This window comes from Trichosurus vulpecula, chromosome 1 (assembly GCF_011100635.1).
Source record: "Trichosurus vulpecula isolate mTriVul1 chromosome 1, mTriVul1.pri, whole genome shotgun sequence".
In the NCBI taxonomy this organism is placed as follows: domain Eukaryota; kingdom Metazoa; phylum Chordata; class Mammalia; order Diprotodontia; family Phalangeridae; genus Trichosurus; species Trichosurus vulpecula.
Window position 1 is genome coordinate 475,060,243 of NC_050573.1, and position 19,445 is coordinate 475,079,687.

Below are 19,445 nucleotides of genomic sequence, written 5' to 3' on the forward strand. Positions count from 1 at the left end.
ACCTTGTGAGTTTAAGTATGAGTCTCTAGAATTCTCATTGTAGCTGGCTGAAATCAAGTAAAGTTATCTGCATCTCTATCTTAGTAAGGATAACTATGAACAAAAGGATGAACCTAAATCATGAAATGGCTAGCCAGAAGATTTGGATCATGAGAAAGTTGTTCAATCAGTGAAGAACAGATTTGAAGATGAAATGGATATTCAGGAATCCACTAATTGTTTCATGTTTTCATATGTTACACATAAATATCCCAGAAGAGTGTAATAGACGTTATAGTCTTATATTGCATATTTTAAATCTTTCATTCAATGCACTTAGGAGTCTTTTAGTGTCTTAATCATTTATTTTATGGAGAAGAAATTGATACCTAGCCTATATGCCTGATCTACTTTGTACATTGTGTACTATTGTTTTTAACAAGAAACCCTATTTATCCCTTTGGGGACTGTCCTAAACATAAGCCAAACTTAAGGTGAAATTGGTTTTCTTTAGAGTTCTTGGGTATGATTGTAAAGAGCCAAAGACAACAAAAGGAAGAACCTGACCTCTCTTTTGAGAGTCCAAGCTCCCCAGAGCTGTACACAGTTTTAATGTAAACCCAAAGTCAGGATCCTATGGTGGGAGAAAGCATCTCCACTCCCCTGTGACAATGACGGTATAGTTTTATATATGTTAAGAAAATATGAAGTAGTTTTAGAAACAATATACGCTCTAGCTCTTGGAGGGATCCTAAAAAACCTTGAGGAGGAAGTGGCACCTGTCTTTGTATTTTAACTTAACTTCTAAGTGACTCATTAGTTTTGATTTTCATTGGAAAAGAGAGTTTGCAAACTAGGCTTTTCTATAGGGACAAGATGGCAGATCATTTACATATAGAATTTTGTGTGGTGAATTAATTTTATTGGGTTGTTATTTTCTGCACAGATTATAAGCTTGTCAAAATAAAGAATGATATCAATCTCATATTTCTTATGTATAAGCCTAAATCATCTAGAATGTGTTTATGATATAAGAAATATGTTACCTTTAGGAATGGCAACACTACCATTTTATAGTAAACATTTTCTAAGGTCTCAGATACAAAGGCAGCTCTTTAACCAATGTAGAGACTGACTACTGATATCAAGGAGTTTGATACTCTGCCCATTAAAAAAAGTCTTTATTTGCTTCTTTATACCTTTTCAAATAATTGATCTCTGTGTGTCTTGATTCCTCATTGTCTCTCACACCCTCATATTCAGGACAGAATCTAGCTGATTATATCTTTCACACATTTCTCCCCAGCAACTTCTTTCTCTCCATTGACACAGCTAGATGAAGACCCTCATCACCTTTCACCTGACCTATTTCATATTTTTCTGATTGGTTTCTCTATCTCAAGTCTCTCCCCATTACAGTCAATTCTCCTTCCAGCTGTTAAAATAATCTTAAAGTATGTTTTACCATTTTACTCCCCTACACAATAAACTCCAGTGGCTCCCAGTTGTCTCTAGAATGTGAAGATGATGATGATGTAGATGATGATGATGATAGCAATTAACATTTGTATAGTGCCTATTGTGTACCAGCCATTTATTATCTCATTTGGTCCTCACAACAACCTTACAAAGTAGGTGCTACTATTATTCTTCATTTTACAGAAAAGGAAAATGACACAACTGAGGACAAATTTGAACCCAGACTTTGCTGACTACAATCCAGGCCTCTATCCACTTTATCACCTCACTGCTCCAAATGTTAAATCTTGTTTGACTTTTAAATCATGTTTGGCTTTTTAATTCATAACCTAGTCCCTTCCTATCTTTTTCACTCTTACACTCTCCACGTAATTCAGTTCTGCTGTAATACTTGTTTTGAAAATGTGAATTTGTTCTATGATAAATATGTTAATGAATAATTTGAGCATAATTTGAATTTCAATTTTGCTTAGACATGATTTCATCAGCAACAGACAGAGAATGCAGAAAACTGCAAAACTACACAATAATTTATAAGCTGCAGCCCTTCAACCATTCACTTTCACAAACAAACCTCAGGTCTCTCTCAAGGTTAAGTGCCATATTTATCATATATCTTCTGGTAAAGCAGGCACTGTGGTCAAAGGAAAGCTGGTCTACACCCACACACTACACCTCCCCTTCCATCATGGGAGAGGGGGCAGCCCTGCCACTGTCCTGAGTTGCAGCCTGGGGTAGGCTGAGCAGAGCCTGAGGACATGAAGAACACTAGTGTTGGTTATAGTACATATGTATTTCTAAACCATTTAATGTGCATAAAACCATACTACCATTTTATTATGTTCTTATCTTTTTATGTGTTAATAATAAAGTTCGGGTTTTTTTAGCACTGTGCCCTTAGCCCCATTTTTTCCATAAGCTGTGTAGTATTTATTATATGATTTTACATAGTGCAGTGATTTTGGGGAACACATGCATATGTCATGTTACAGCAGAACTGACAGTACTCTGCCATCCATTGACACTGAACTCCTTGCTACTCCTTGCACAAGACATTCAATTTCCCATACTGATGCATTTTTCAATGGCAGGTTTCCATGCCTGGGAGGTTCTCCCTAGACATCTCTACTTTCTGGCTTCTCTAACACTTCTTAACTTCTTACAACTCTCAACTAAAACCCCACACACTACAATACACCTTTCCTTTCTTCTCCAAATAGTATTGGCATATACAGCATGTATCTATATAATTATTTAAAGGTATTCAGAGGGATTTGGGGGAGAACCCAAGTGAATCACTGCCTTTTTTCTGCCATCTTGGCTCTGTTCCCTCTATTTCTTTTTCTTTCAAACAATCTTAATATAAGGATTTGGATCCTTATATTGAATATATATGTATATACATATACATGCACATACATACATATGTATATACAAAACAGGTTGCCCTTTTGTGGACAGAGTACTTTCTCTGTAGTCACCAAATGTTTGTTCTAACCTGACTTCTCTTTGTCATTTTGGCCAAAACCCTTAACCTCTTTGGGCTTCAGTTTCCCCATCTATAAAACAAGGGGCTTGTTCTAGGTGGTCTTTGAAGGCCTTTCAACCTCTAGATTTATGAACCTATGATCCTATGCACACTCCAATTTATCAATGGCTTTAAAATGTGGTTGAGGGAAGTCAACATAATATTTCAGTTTTGGTTACTTCAGATTAAAATAGAATACAGCGAAACCTATCTCATTCTTGTCCCCATGTTAAGAGATTCACAGTGGTATAATGGAAAGAAAAATGGACTTGGAGTTAGCAAAATACAGAGTAAAAATTTGATTTGTGATATTTGTTAATGGTGTGACCCTGAGCAAGTTACCTTCTCTGAAGTTCAGTTTCCTCATCAGCAAAATGTGATCCCTATTTGTAATGCCTACCTCAGAGGTTCATTGTTTAGACAATGCTTTAGAAACACTAAAGTCATAAATACATATGAGCCATTATTATCACTGTGGTCTAAATTTTCATTGCCTTTTTGGCTGACAATGATAATATTGAGCTTGCCACCCACTCAACCCCTAGGTCTTTGTCCAGATGCATAGTTGTATAACCATATCTTTCATGTGAACCCTTGTGGAAGATTTTACATTTATCCTTATATTGAATGTTACTTATTTCCCTTGTTCTTTATTATGACTTTGAAATTGGTTCATAAAGAATATGGCAAAAAAGCATAAGGTCTGACAGGTTGCACAAAACTGGCATCCTTTCAACTATAAGCATAGCTACAAATTATATACTCATTGTCATGTGACAAGTCTAGGTGAATTTGAGGAGGTTACCACCAAGAGACCATAACATAACGATTTTTTTAGTAAAAAAAAATCATGAAAACTGTCCCCTAAGGCATTGAGAATATTACTAGGCTGTACTAGTAGAAAAAAGTAGCTACATTTACAACACTATTAACCCTTCAAGTATTGAAGTGTAAGTGAATTTATTCCTTGATTCAGACCATTTTTCTACACTGCACAGGTATTTTTGGATGTCAGTTGTTATGTATTGTGTTAGTTCTTTTCCCCAACTTCATGTCATCCACAAACCGGAAATAATGTTAATGCTCATACAGCCAACATCTCTCCCAATATTAGAGTCCATTCTATAACCTACCTGACAGTAATTATCTAGCTTCTAATTCAGCACTTGCAGTATGGCTTCCCATTACCTTATGAACCTGGTAATTCATTTTTGGATAATTCTAATCATGAGAAATTTATTTCTTAAGAGAAAATTGTCTCCATACAAATTCTAAATTGTCACAAAACCTAAAAGTAAGAAGAGATTTCAGAGGCCCTCAAGCCTAATTTATACCAAACTGACGTTCATCTTAGTTATAATAGCAGTGAGCATCTATATAGCACCTTAAGTACTTTACAAATATTGTCTCATTTTATCCTCACAATAGCCTTGGGAAGTAGGTGCTGTTATTATCCCCCATTTCATAGATGTGGAAACTGAAGCAGACAAAGGTTGACTTGCCTAGGGTCTTCCAGCTAGTGTCTGAACCAATGTTAGAACTTTGATCTTCCACTCTACCTGCTGTACCACCTAGCTAACGTAGAATGCCTTCGATATCTAGTTGAGAGAATCTACTACACCTCGAGGTTGTACAATCCAATTTTGCACAGCTCTAATCATTAGGAATCCATGCCCTTCCTCCCCCAGTTAAAATATAATAAATCTGCTTCTCCGCAACTTCAAAGCACTTACTGCGATCTACAAGAAAAAGTTTAACACTTTTTTCCACATCACATCCTTTTCTTTAAATACTTGAAGACAAATTTAATGACCTTCTTAAATCTACTCCTTTCCAAACTAAACATCCTTAGTTCTGTCAACTAATCTTTGCATGACATATTTTTCATATTTTACCTTTTACTATTACACGCAGTGCCTAGTCACCACCGCTATCACTACCATCACCTCATATGGCAGGTCTCCTTGAGAATGACTTGCTTAGAATTAAGGCACTTTGTGGATCTGCCTCCTCTGAAATTATATCTCATCAGCCTCTTGTGTTCCCTTTTAATAGTCATCCAGTAAACAAATTATTTTAAAGCAAAGACATTTAATAAAAGGACATAGGTAAGAAAAATAGGAACAACTTCTTTCCCCCACAAAACTGGTATGCAATATCCCTCTGTGTTGGCAACCAAAAATGGGCTCCTTATAGCACTTAGTCAACAAGTGCCCTTGACTAGTTTGGCTTTTTCCCCTGAACTGAATGCTGTTTGTATGTTGGACTGGAGTAAGCTTGTCGGCCCCTTCACCTTGCTTCCCTTGCTTAAGCTGATTGAAAGAACCTGTGCTTTCCTGGTCAACCCCTTCACCTTGCTTAAGCAGATTGAAAGAACCTGTGCTTTCCCTGGCGTACCTTACACCCCCCACAGAAGCTGGATGGTTAAAAACAGCTTCCGTTGGAGCCAGAGGCTGCTACAGCCACAGCCACAGCCAAAGCTGAAGCAGGAGCTGCCAGTAGCAGAGCTGACCTACGGGAGGAAGCTGAACAAGGACTTGAAGCCAGTGGGTAATCTTTTTACCATAGAGGTGGATGCATGATTTTGCTTTACACAATCATGCTTCTCTGTAGCCTCCTGGTTACTCTTTCAAGGCGTACTTATTGGGCCTGGAAGCTTTTGATCAATATATCAAAATGGGGTTGCTGGTTCATGGGTTGGTTACTGTGGAGCCTAAATATATGTTTTGATTCTTCTGCCTTCTACTTTGAGAGTTTCTTATATCCGGCGGTTCCGAACCTTTCAGACATGTATATGATCCTCTTTGAGATTATAAACTCTGCCCTCCTAATACACCCTCAAATATCCATGGAAAACATAAACACAAATAAAAAGCAGACATAAAAAGGTATAGATCCAAGGAATGTGTGTTGCTAGAGTACAAATGTGAAGAAGAATACATAGAACAGGGCACACCTGTAGAAGGGTAAATGACACTTTCAATGCTATAGGACTTCTGTTGCCTTTTAGCAATGTCACAATAGTGTGTCAATTGACAGGCCTCCTTTTCACTGGTCTAAAGAGTTTCCATCTGAGACCATAGATAGATGCTATCACACTGCATGAGACTTGGGTGGTTTAAGTTTTTTATGTGAGATGAAAAAGTATTCTTGCTATAGGTCTTTTAGAAACAAAAATTTAGGTGGAGAACTTACCTTGACAAAAAATCTCCCATTGGGGTCTCTTGGCTTGTTGCTTCAAAGACTCTCGTGTCCCCAAAAGGAGACTCTCAGACTCAGGGATGAACCTCTTCAGATTAAAGAACAGAAACTTCCCAGCTAGCTAATTAGTGCCCTTAGACTTAATATTTTCTTTTGGTTAAACTTTTTGCTTCCTGGGCTTGGCCTCTTCATGGACAACACCACTCCAATCCAAGAAGGCTAGATTATAAAAGAGATAATGGTTATTTGTCCATTAACTACTAAAGAGTTTTGAGATTTAGGGTGCCTCAATTTTCAAATCCTAAGCCTTTTCCTTTCTCTCAAGAAGAGAGTGGGAGGGGAAAAGGAAAGAAAACAATTACAAGCATAGAAACAAAGTCACTGCTTCTTCCATTTGCTCAAACTGGCCTTTCAATATGTAAACACAACCAGTCTGAGGCTTGAGAGATACTTTTTGGGATGCCCCTACATCTATTTTTTTTTGTAAATGTCTTAACACTCCTATTAGATTACAAATTCTTTGAGGGTGGGGAATTTCATCCTGTCCATCTTTGTATCCTAATGTTGTACCCAATTCAACAAACTTTAATTAAACACATGCTAGAATTAGCAAATATAGTCCCTACTCTCAAAAAGTTCACAATTCAGAAGAAGGAAAAGTTAATTTCTCCTAAGGGTGATGGTGATGGGCATTTGGGAAGACACTTGAGAAGGGTCTTAAAAATGGATATGTTTGACAATCAGAGAGAGAGAAAAGAAGATCCCTGGCAGAAGGAACATGAGCAAAGGAGAAATGGTAAGCTTCTGATGATTGATCAGAAACAATAATTACCATTTATATTTATATCTAATTTTAAACTTTATAAGGTTATTCAGAAGCAGTCCGCTCATTTGTTCTTCACACAGCTAGCTCTCTGAGATTTGTACTTATCCTACTATTGAGGTTTAAGGGGTGCTGGGACCTCGAAATAGTGACATGTGGGTCCTGCCCAAATGAATTTGACCCAAGCCTTCTTTCAGCCAAAGAAAAACAAAGTTTGCTAAAAATCCACCGTATTAGGTAGATACTTAAGGAATCTGAACATTGGCTAGACTCTTAAGGATGAGCATTTGTGAAGCTTACATTGACAAATGGGCCATATTGAGTCTGAGCACTTGTGGTGAGAGCCACAATGAATCTGAACACCTTCATCACCTTCATGGAGGCAAGATGGATCTTATATACAGAAAGACTGTAGGAGAGATCTAGGGGTGGCCAAGTAGTCTGGGGTGACTGGAGGAGGGGTCCAGGAAGGATCCTGAGGAGGAATCTAAGTAGGATCTTGATGGGACTGGGGTGACTAGAGGTCAAACTCCAGGAACCAGGAGAATGGGATTATGGGTGGGAAGTAGCTGAAGGCTACCAGAAGATAACAGACAATGGAGGGTTAGGCTAGGTTAAGGGTAACAGAGATTTGGGCATAGCTATAATGGAAGGCTTATGGCCTCTAGGGAATGCCAGATCAAGTGGGAAGATTCAAGAAGAGTTCAAAGTAGGGTTTTCCAGGGCCCATAGACAAATGTTTTGGGGTAAGGAGCAAAGCCCTCTTCTTGGGCCCATACTTCCATTACTACCAGTGTTTGTAAAAGTAAAAGGTACATGTATAAGACAAACTAACAGAAATATACAAGACCCAATGAAAAAGGCATCCCTCAGTGTATAGTCAAGGGGCATGGGCTATCAATTCTCAAAAAGAATTTCAGGTTAATTTAAGAATTACAAACTTTTACCTGTACGAAAGATTTCTCCAAATCACTACTAATATAAAAAACATAAATCAAAACCCCACTGAGGTATTACTTCACACCCAGAAAAGCAGCAAATAAGACAAAAGATGAAAATAAATAATACTGCAGGGGCTCTGTAGAGCTGTAAATTAATGCAATCATTCTTGAAAGCTATTTTGAATCATACTGAAAAAAGCACCAAAATGTTCATACTTCTGTATCCAGAGATTTCACTGTTAGACATACATCTCCAAGGAGATGTAAATACATGTAAATATGTCAGGGATATGAATGAGGTGCCAATATATACCAAAATATTAATAGCACTTCTTTTGTAGTAGTAAATAGCTTAAAACACAGGAGATGTCCTCTAATTGGGGAAGGATTAAATGATTTGTGGTTCATTAATTTAACGGGATGCAATTGCTGCACCTTAAGAGATAATGAATTTGAAAAATTAAGAGAAATATGGGGAGACTTATAAACTTATGCAGGGTGAAGAAAGCACAACACAGAAAACCAGATTATGAGAACCGGAGCTGGCTTGACCTGCCTGTTTTGTGTGCCACTAAAGTCCTTAGGAGGTATATATCCCCAGCTCAGGAAGACAGAAAATTGTTGTTGGATCAGAATTGGAGCGAAAAGTTTCCTGCTGTAGAAGCAATTAAAAAAATGTTTTAGAAAACTATGGAGTGATTGGAGGGAGAAAATATACTAATAGGAAGGAGGTGTCAGTGTTTGCCCCCAGCCATATTAGCAGCGATGGTACTGACTACAGGAGTCAGTTTTGTAACAGCAGCTGAGCAATTTCCTTCCTTGGATTCATGCCTCTAAGTGAACTTGAGAGGTGAAAGCTAAAGGGAGAAAGTGGCAAGTAATAAGACTCTTCGTTGTTTTTTTGTTTGTTTGTTTGTTTTTTGTTTTTTTAGTTAGGGCCACTCATCCAGCCAAAAGGAATGCTAAGAAGAAGAAGAAGAAGAAAAATGATACATTGTGGGGAATGTGGAGGAACCAGTGGTCAACCTCATCCTGTACATTTCCTTCTGTCTCTTTGATTATGGTATCAGGGCTTGAGACAGTTCTGGAAGCCACATAGAAGATTGTAACCTTCCCTAGTGCAGGGCTGGGATAACCAATCCCAGTCCACTATTAGAGAGTTTTCTCTAATTAGTTGTTCATATTCATAACAACACTCCCAAGGTCAGAATTATTGCAAATTTAGGCTTTTCAGTCTGCCTCCATCAAACTACAAGCCTAACCCTGTTGTGACACCTAGTGTTACAAGCTTTTTCACAAATGATGGCTTGTTGTACTGGGAAGGTCTCATAAACTCAGAAAAGAAGATAAAGGAAAAACAAAAGAGTTCAAGAAAATAGATTAAAAGGGAAATTACTTGGCCCATTGGTTCAGTCAGCCAAAAGATTTTGGCATCCTATATCTAGTATCATTCATTTATTAGCTATCTTATCTTCATATCATGTACAATTTGATAAAATTTAATTTATGTGTTTATCAAAATTTTTTATCAAAATGTTGAACAGGAAAAAAAGCCAAGGGTAAGTAATCTACTGGAATCCTACCTTTAGATTGCCATTGATTCATTATTCAATGTTCTTTGGGTGAAATCATTCAAATGATTGTAAGCCCTCAAACTGTAAAATTGTTGAGCGCATGTCTCTTCATTTTCTCTACAATGATATTATGACAGATCTTGTGAAAATGTGTTTCTAAAATCCAACCATACTTTGCAACATCATTTTTATGATTTATAAATAAATGTGAAATGAGGTTAGTTTATGTTACAGTTTGTGGTCTTGTCATCAGTCAGAATCGTGGGGACCTACGCCTACAAGGTAAAACCATACTTTCTAATTGGAGTATGTGTTTTAGTTCTTTAGTCTCCCACAACTATAAGACAGTGGAACAGGAAGTACATTTATTCACTATAAACCTCTCAATTGATTTTTTTTTTGAGGCAATTGGAGTTAAGTGACTTGCCCAGGGTCATACAGTTGGTAAGTGTCTGAGGCCAAATTAGAACTCAAGTCCTCCTGGCTCCAGAGCCTGTGGTCTATCCAATGCACCAGTTACCTGCCCCTTCAATTCATTTTTAAAATTAAATTAATTTTTAACTAAAATATGAGAATTACAAGAAAGATACGAATGTAGTTTTCTACTTCCCCAATAGGGATATCACTTCTAATCAAAATTGCAGGTTGGGAAGCAAAGAGGGAAGAAGACCGCCAGGAAGGAGACAAGCAGGCGGAGAAGGGCGAGAGCAGCTCGGTTCAGGGCACGCGGCTGCAGCCGGAGGCACAGGCTGAAACTCCGGCTTGCCCACAGCCCCCGACCCCTGGCGGGGAATGCTGAGGCCGGCGCCCTCTGTTCCCCAGAGGCTGCCGTCCGTGTCTGGGGCTGCATAGACCTGCGCTGGCTGGGGGAGAGGGAGTGCTGCTTATGATCGCAGCCGGTCCCGCCCCAGCTGAAGCCACAGACCCCAGGGAGGGGCAGCAGAGCAGGAGCAGCAAAGCCCACGGCGCCTGGGAGGAGGATGCGCGGCGCTGGGCTCTGAAGGAGAGAGGGGGTTCTGTACAAGTAGACCAATTATCTCACAGGTTGGCAAACTGGCTGGTTTGTTTTAAATAATGGGATATTATCTTATTATGATTCACAGCATGATGTGTGCAAAGGGAGCAATGAAAGCATAAAGATGGCCGTTTGTGAAATTAAAGTCCACCCGGCAGACAATACAAGAATGCAGCATTTGTACATGAAAGCTGTGAATGCCGCTGACAGGCAGAGGTGGCTAGTCGCTCTGGGGAGCGCAGAAGCTTTTTGACTGACACTAGGGCAAAAAAGGAAAAAAGAAATAAGTGAAACCAATGAATCTCTGAAAACCCAAATGTCTGAACTTCGCCTGTACTATGACCTTTTAATAAAGCAAGTTCATACCATACAAGAATTCGTTCATCATGATGACATTCGTTCAACCCCCAGTGTAGAGAATATGAATGAAGCTTCATCTCTGCTTAGTGCTACATGTAACACATTCATCACCACACCCAAAAAATATGTGAAGATAGCAACTGCCAAATTTAAACCAGAGATGGTTCAATTGCCTCCTCCAGATCCTTTCATTTCTCCTGTCACCTTCATCTGTTCAAATGATGAAACTCCATCAGCCACCCTGGTTCTTACAGCTCAGAGAGGAATAGTCACATTGTAAAAGAACCAGGGCTTTCACTTCACAGAATCTCCCAAGTGGGTGGAGAAGAACCTACTCAGAAACAGGGTATAATGATATTCCCCCAGAAGACCCAGGTGGACCTGTTCACTGTTCAAAAAATATTCTCAATGGAGATTTGGCATCAGCAACTATTTCTGAAAAAAACAGAATTGTGGTCAAAAAAAAAATTGAATTGGATGATCTTCTTCCATCCTTCTCTTCTTGAGGAAACCAAAGTGTCCAACTTTCTCTAAGTATTGCTATACAAAAACTGTTCTAATTATATTGTTATTATAGGGAATAGTTTGGTTTTTTTTTCCCTTAGAAGGATTTCTCTGCACTTCATACAATGTTAAAAGAAAAACCACAATTACAAAAAAAAAACTTGAAGAATTTTATCTTTATATATTTTACTTGCAAAAGAATTTTCCTAATTACTTCACAATATGAATGTGGATCTTTTTCTTTGAACAAAAGGTGATTTAAGATTTACCAGAGGTGGGGAACCTGCAGCTTTGAAGCCACATTGACTGAGTCCAAGTTTTGCAGAACAAATGCTTTTATTAAGGGGATTTGTTCTGTGAAGGTTGGATTAAGGGCTGCACATGAGGACCTAGAGGGCCACGTGTGGCCTCAAGGCTGCAGGTTCCCCACCCCTGATTAGGCATTTATGAGGATAAATGTAGACTTTAAAAGAAGTGTGAAGGACTGATGGTATCTTCAGTTTCATAAACATGGAGCCTTTTGCACAGGTTTCATTCTGACAGAGGCGTGAAATTTACAATTGTGTCATGGACCAAATGGTCACTTACCCCCATTAAAAATGTGTTACCACACTGGTGGACAATGATCACATTGTATTCCTTGAAGAAAAAAAGGAACAACTAATAGTATCTTAACATATCTTTAGCCCAAGTGATGTGATATATCAAGTATTTTTTTTATAAAATCAGACTGTGTTATCTTTCAGATGTGGGGGTGCAATGCTGAATTGTTGAAACCAAACTGTTGATCTGAAGTATTTAATTTTCATTTATTTATTACTTTCTGCTGCATCAAAAAGAGAGGATAGCCTTCTGATTTGTGACAACCAAATTTAAGATGTACTTTTGTTATTTGCATTGTACCAGAAAAAAAGAGTTGCAGTGAATTTTCTTATTTTAAAACAGAAACATAAAATTCCTTTTTTTGCAGAAAAAAATTGCGGGTTGAGCCATTGAGGGGATAATTGCCCTAGGATCAGAGTACTCTTTGTGTCAACACTTTTAAAACTGTAATTCATGAGCCTCCACTTACGGGTTTTACCTTCAAAAGGAACTTAGTTGATACAAATAGCTCAAAATAATAATATACACTAAAATGGCATAGCAAGAGCAAGGGTATAAAAAACACCCTATATACACACAACATCAATGGAAAAAATGGGCACAAGGAGAGCATATGGTAATAGAACCATACACACGCGCATAACCATTGGCCAGTGGTTATGACCTTGAAGGGCCCTGATGTGCCTTCCTTTCTAGTGGTGTTCTCATTTCCACCTTCTGAACTCAGTGTCCCTGCTGAACAAGTCTTGCCTGTCAGCAGCTTAACCCCTGAATTCCAGGACTGATGACTATCAGAACTCTCCACAACAGAGGTCCACTCTCTGGGCCAGCTCTCTACTGAATGCAGCACCTTCTGTTGGAGAGTTGTTCTACTTCAAAGAATAATTGCTGACGAGGCATTTAGAGGCTAATAGTACACACACACACATACACACACACACACACACAGACACACACACACACAAACACACACAAACACACACACACACACAAATTAATGCATTCTGCTGGAAATGAGAGTACTCAAGAACTCAAGTCTTTCTCCATAGCTGACTGCTTTCTCCACTGACTGACTTATGGGGGAGCTGAAGAGGAACTTCCTCATTTTTCCTATAGGAGCAACACTGTAAAAGCTTCTACTTCCTTTATAAGCTATTAAGAGGCCACTCAAAGTTAGACATCCTTTATAATCTATGAATAGTTCTCTCAAATTGTGAGCCAATGGAGATGTGCCCTTTACAAGATGAAAGCATCTACTAGAAATCGGAAAAGAGCCCACCCTTTACAAGATGCAAATGAGACTTCTTTAACACTCCGTTACCAGATCTTAACTCTGGTGATTTCATCAAGAAAAGTGAGGACAACTTAATCAGAGATTTCCAAATAAATCTCTCCCTCAACCCCTGCCCTGCACCCCTCTACTACTAAACAGGGGTGGGGAACCTGTCGTGGTCTTCTAGGTCCTCAAGTGTAGCCCTTTGTGGCTCATTCAGTCACAGGGCCACACTTGAGGACCTAGAGGGCCACATGTGGCTTTGAGGCCCCAGATTCATTCCAGTTCTAGTAATATATAATTTTAAAGTATATATTGAACTTCTGTTATATACAAAATATTTGAAGTTGCTGTGTGTGATTTACAAATAGGTGGTGTTATAAACACATACTATGGGAAAGCAAGATTTAAAACTATCTGTAGATGGTCATGATTATGAGTGAAAAAGGTCTTGTCATTCTTGAACATGAGTCTCCCTGAAAAGAGAGTATTGTAGTTGTATATTCTCTACTACAGCAGTGGAAATTCACATGACCTATTTGGTTTCACCTCACTTTGAGAATATATTCTAGCAATTAAGTGCCTTCAGGGTTGATGATAAATAATCAAGTCAGAGAAGAAATTCTTTTGGTTCTAAATTTCCCAAGACTGTTTTCATTGCTGCCAGTGACACCATTATATGGTAAAGAACCAGAAAAGGTGAAAGTTTAATGAGATAATTATGAAGCATTTCACTTTTCTAGAGTGAAAAATAGTTCTAGAGTGACAAATTCCTACATTTCAAAATGATCTTACTTTTCGCCTAAGAAAAATATGAAAAGCATACCATTGAGCATGGCAAAGAAAATGGTAAAATGATATTTTTAGACTTTTGGAACTAAACAAGATTTTAGACTTGGAGACACTAAGATTTCAGTTCCAGTCTTGTCTCTGACACAGATTGGTGGAGTGATCTTCATCAAGTCATTTAACTCCTCAATGCCTCCAGTCAACTCTCGAAATCATGAAATCCTTGCTGATCTGCAAAGGGAGTTACCTCATAGATAATTACCTTCATCATTGGTCTCTAAAGTGTCATGTCCCCAAGGGGCAGTATTCAATATCCCAGCAGGTATGCCAATTAAATGGTGGAAAGTTGAATTACTTTTCATCTTCCCCATGATAACCAATCATAGCTTATCTACAATACAACTGCATCACCACCTTCACTTTTTTATCCCTCCATATCCTCTCATTACTGTATATTCCCCACTCCTCTCTCTCTCTCTCTCTCTCTCTCTCTCTCTCTCTCTCTCTCTCTCTCTCTCTCCTTAACTATTTACCTTTCTTTACTAAATATTGCCTTACTAAATATTGCTCCCTCAGGCTGTTAGACCCTAGGCAAAAAGCAATGGCAGCATCACAACACAAATTCCCTGTCTCCTACTCAATAAACATACATCTCTCCCCAAGATTTTGTGGCTATACAAGGTGTTCAGCAATAAGTAAACTATACCCCAGGGCTTTGGCTCTTGACTAACAGTGCTTTCTTCTTCATTTTGTGTGGTACAGAATTAATTGCACAGAATAAGCAAATTTGACCCCATGTCAACTAGATCTAACCCCAGTCGCCTTTGGCATGGATCAGAAATTAATTCAGTCTCTTCACTAGAAGGTCAAATACTGAAGCTGAATCTTAAATACTTTGGCCACATAATAAGAAAGGACTCATTGGAAAAGACTCTGATTTTGGTAAAGATTAAAGGCAAAAGGAGAAGGGGATGGCAGAGGGTTAGATGGTACTGTCATGGAAATAATGAACATTAACTTGGACAAACTTCAAGATTTGGACACAACTGAATGAACACTAACAACAAAAGTTGCATCACATATCTCATTAGAAAAACGTGCCCCTCAAATCCACCTCTATTCTAGATTCTCTTTCTTTCAATACAGTGCCATCTTTTGAGGTCCCCAGGTACCTGACCTTGGTGTTTTTCCCAACTCAACATTCCCCCTCATCCCAACACCCCAGGTATGCAATCAAGTCAAATCTTGCTATTTATTTTTTCTATTGGATCTCCAACAACTAACTCTTCTTCATTCACATGGCTACTTTAACTCAGTGCTCAGCATACAATGAAGGACTTAACAAATGTTAGTTGACTGACTGACCACCTTAGTCCAGGACATCATAACCTAGACTACTGTAATAGACTTCTGTTTTTTTCTCTACTTCAAGCCTCTCCCCACTCCCATACATCCTCAATACAGTTGCAAAGTCATGTTCCTAAAGCTCAGGAAAGCTCATATCAACATCCTCTTCAGTAAACTCTACTGGTTCATCTATTGTCTTTAGAATTATACATTATTTTATCTTCTTTCACCCAGGTCCCATTTAGGTCATCTTTTCCTCAAACAGAACGTAAGTTCTTTGCGGGGTAAGGATTGTCTTTTTGCTTGTTTGTTTGAATCCGTATCCCCAGAGATTAAAACTTCCTGACACATAGTAAATGTTCTATTTATCTGTCTCTCTGTCTATCAAAATCTGTCTATATTTTTGTGTATTTTTTACAGTGTATGTTACTATTGGTATAGTAGCACATTCATGTAAGTTACAACTAAGAAAATATACACATATAATGGTATAAACTCAATTAATTAATTAGTAGCTTAGATGCATAATCAAAAAAGTTTAAAGAAAGTGTTTGGCAATGATATCAGGTCAGGTTAAAAAAAGAAAAAGAAATATCTAAGAATCCTCCTTTAAGTGAGCAATTTTTCTAGTCTTTCAGCTATCAAATAATTTTCTATTATACTCTATTGTAAAACGTGACACTTGCCTTGCTCCTGATCCCAAATGTCATGCTATTCTTCTGGTTGACACTATGGAACAATTCACAATGAGAAAGTTTCTTAAAAGGATAGTGGGAGAAGAATATTACAGAAACTCAGAATTGGAAGGGACCCAGAGTCCATCTAGTTCAACACATGCCTGAATAACATCACCTTTGTACCACACCCCTTGACTAGTGGTTATCCAGCCTCCATTTGAAGATGTCCAGCAAGGGAGAGCCTTCTACCAACAAAAGGGACCTATCTCACTTTGAGGTAGCTTTAATTGGAAGTCTTCCAATACATAAGTTAAATTCTACCTATTTTCAATATTACTATATTATTATTAATTCTGCACCCCTGTGGCCAAGTAGAAGTCTTATCTGATTTCCATATGACTGATTTCAAATACTTGGAGACAGCTATTTTGCCCTGCTTAAATTCTCTCCTATTTTATATAAATTTTATTTATATATGTTATATATATATATACATACATATATTTATCTATAAATAACTTATTAATATAAATCTATATAAATTTTCCTATTTTCTTTAACTGGTCTTTACCTAGTTTTTTTTTTTTTTGGTTCCCTCAGTTTCTTCACTCACTACCTTGGTTGCCCTCCATAGATGCACTACTGCTTGTCTGTTTCCTTGTTAAAATACAGCTCTCAGAACTGGATGCACTGAGAGGATCAGGAAAGGGCTCGTGATCTAGCAGTTGGTGCTGTTATGAACTTGAAAAGAAACCAGGTGGTCAGGCATGGACATAGCCAGTGAAGGCACAGAGAAAGAGATAGGATGTCATTTGTGAAGAATGGCAAAAAGACCAGTTTTTCTAAATCAATGAGTCTTTAAAAGGGGATAATGTATATCAAGTCTAAAGGGGCAGATTAGAGCCAGGTTAATGAAGGACTTTAAATTCCAGACAGGATTTTTATTTGATCCTAGAGGAAATAAGGAGTGAATGGAGTTTATTGAGTTTGAAATGATATGGTTTAATCTGTATTTTATGAATACCACTTTGGTAGTTGTATAGAGCAGCAGTTCTTAAAGTTTTTAGTCCCAGGACGTTTATGTACTGTTAAATTTTTTTGAGGATTCTGAAGAACTTTGTTTATGGGGGTTATATCTATCATACTGAATATATAAGAAATTAAAACTGATAACATTTTAAAATGTTGATTCATTTTAAGATAACAATAATAAACCTATCACATATTAACAAAATAACATTTTATGAAAAAATAATTATATTTCCCAAAACAAAAAAGTGAGGATAGTGGCATTGTTTTATTGCAAATCTCTTTAATTTCTGGCTTAGTAGAAGAAAAGTCAAACTCTAATATCATCTCTTGCATTCTAGTCTGTTGTAGTAAGTTGTTTGGGTTGAAGTATAGGGAAAAAAATCTGGCTTCTTGTAGTTGAGGAGCCTAAAAAGAAAAGACTTTTAACAGCCTTTGCACATAATTGTGGATATTCTTCTCTGATACTACATCAAAACTCAGCAAGTGATAGTTTTTTGAAGGTAAGTTGAAATTTGAAATTTGAAACCATATCAACGAAATGTTCATACTCTGCTGCATTAAAATCCATTCATTTACCTTGTACTTTGAATGGATTATGCAATCATGCATCTGTTACCTGGAAAATATTGGTTTATCATGTTATACAGATCTTACAAATGTTTACATATTTAATTATACAATATTAAAAATCACAATTGTTAATATCATTAATATCATCGGAAAAACACTGAAATATCTGGACTCTGTCAAATTCAGAGTGGAGGATACAAGTTTTCTAAAATTTTAATTTTCACTGAAAAGCTTAAATTTTTAATCATTGAAACAAATACTCTTAGTTGTTTTCCCTGCAGTGATAAACTCACTTGGTTCATTTTTTTTAGAAAATGTCTGCCAAGAGTCCAAGCCTGAATAACCATAGTCTTTCAGTTGTTCTTTCAAGTTTGATGAAAAATAGCAGCTTGTTCGGCTTGGAACTCAGTTATACAAGTGCTTTTCCTCAAGACAATCAATGTACTTCTTTCCATAAACAAGAGAAGTGCTGTATGTGTACTTCCCATTTTATTACCCAGAACAGCAAAAAAAAGATGTGTATTCAAGGGCTCAGACTTAATAAAACTTATATTTTAATTGCTACTTCGAGGACAATATTAAATTAAATCGACATTTTATTTTATTTTATTTTTTTGCTGAAAGTGAAGAATACAGTGACCTCTGGTATAGTTGGTGCCACTGGATTAATTTGTGCTAAGACACTAACAGTTTTACCCACCATTGCTTTTGTACTATCAGGGCAAATGTCAGCAGTTTTTCAGGATAAACCATGAGATTTAAAAAATACATTCAATGCTTTGAGCATTTCAGCATCACTTGTGTTTGTGGCCAGGAATTCATATTAAATAAGATCTTCTTTGAGAATTAGGTGGTGCTGATACTGACAGAAGCAAAACAGCAAGTCTAGCTATGTCTGTAGCTTCATCCCATTTATAAAACAAAAGTACAATTACACAGATATTAACTCAATTTTCATGTTTGCAGCTAAATCTTTAATTCAGGGGTCATATAGCTCCTAGAAAACTCCATTCTATACTCATGAAAGAATGAAAATAAAAAAGGCAGATGTTTTAGTACTATTATGAAAATATTTTTGATCTTGTAGATCTCCTGAAAACATCTTGGGGACCAACAGGAATCCCTGGACCATACTTTGAGAACTATTGATGTAAAGGATACATTGGACAGGCCATGTCAGGAGGAGATCAAGACTTATCTTCTTCACTCTTGATCCTATATCTCTAGTTTTGGACACATTCTTCTCGTTCTCTAAAATCTTCAATAGCTCTTATTGCCTTCTAAGTAAAGTTCAGAGCTGTCTGTCTAGCACTTGAGGCTCCTACAATCTGGTACTATCTTGTCTTTCAACCCTGATTGTATATTATGACCCTCTTCATGTACTGTATTCTGGAAAAACCAGAAGACTGTTACCCAAACACATCCCACACTTACATACATCCATGCCTTTTCTTATACTTTTCCATATGCTGTCTTCTCTTCACTTAACAAATGCCTGTTAATCACTTTAAAGTAACTCAAATGTCACTGTAAAGAGATTTTAAATGAGGTACCTAAAAAGGAACATACACGTTCAGCGTTCACAAGTCAAGCAGTTTATTAGTCATTGACGTACAAGCATGCAACTCACAAGCTCTTTAGTCCCTTGAATAAGCACAGCATAACTGGGATGTTTACTCCTATTGATAGAAACCATAGAACTCCTATAAATGATTGTTATTTCTGAGGCAGTTTTAAAAGACCAGTTGGG

General features: G+C 37.4%; 1 pseudogene; it reads left to right on the plus strand.

The window, feature by feature from the left end:
- Window positions 1-650: 650 nt before the first annotated feature.
- LOC118840057 lies at window positions 651-11,406 on the plus strand (annotated as a pseudogene).
- The last annotated feature ends 8,039 nt before the right edge of the window (window positions 11,407-19,445 follow it).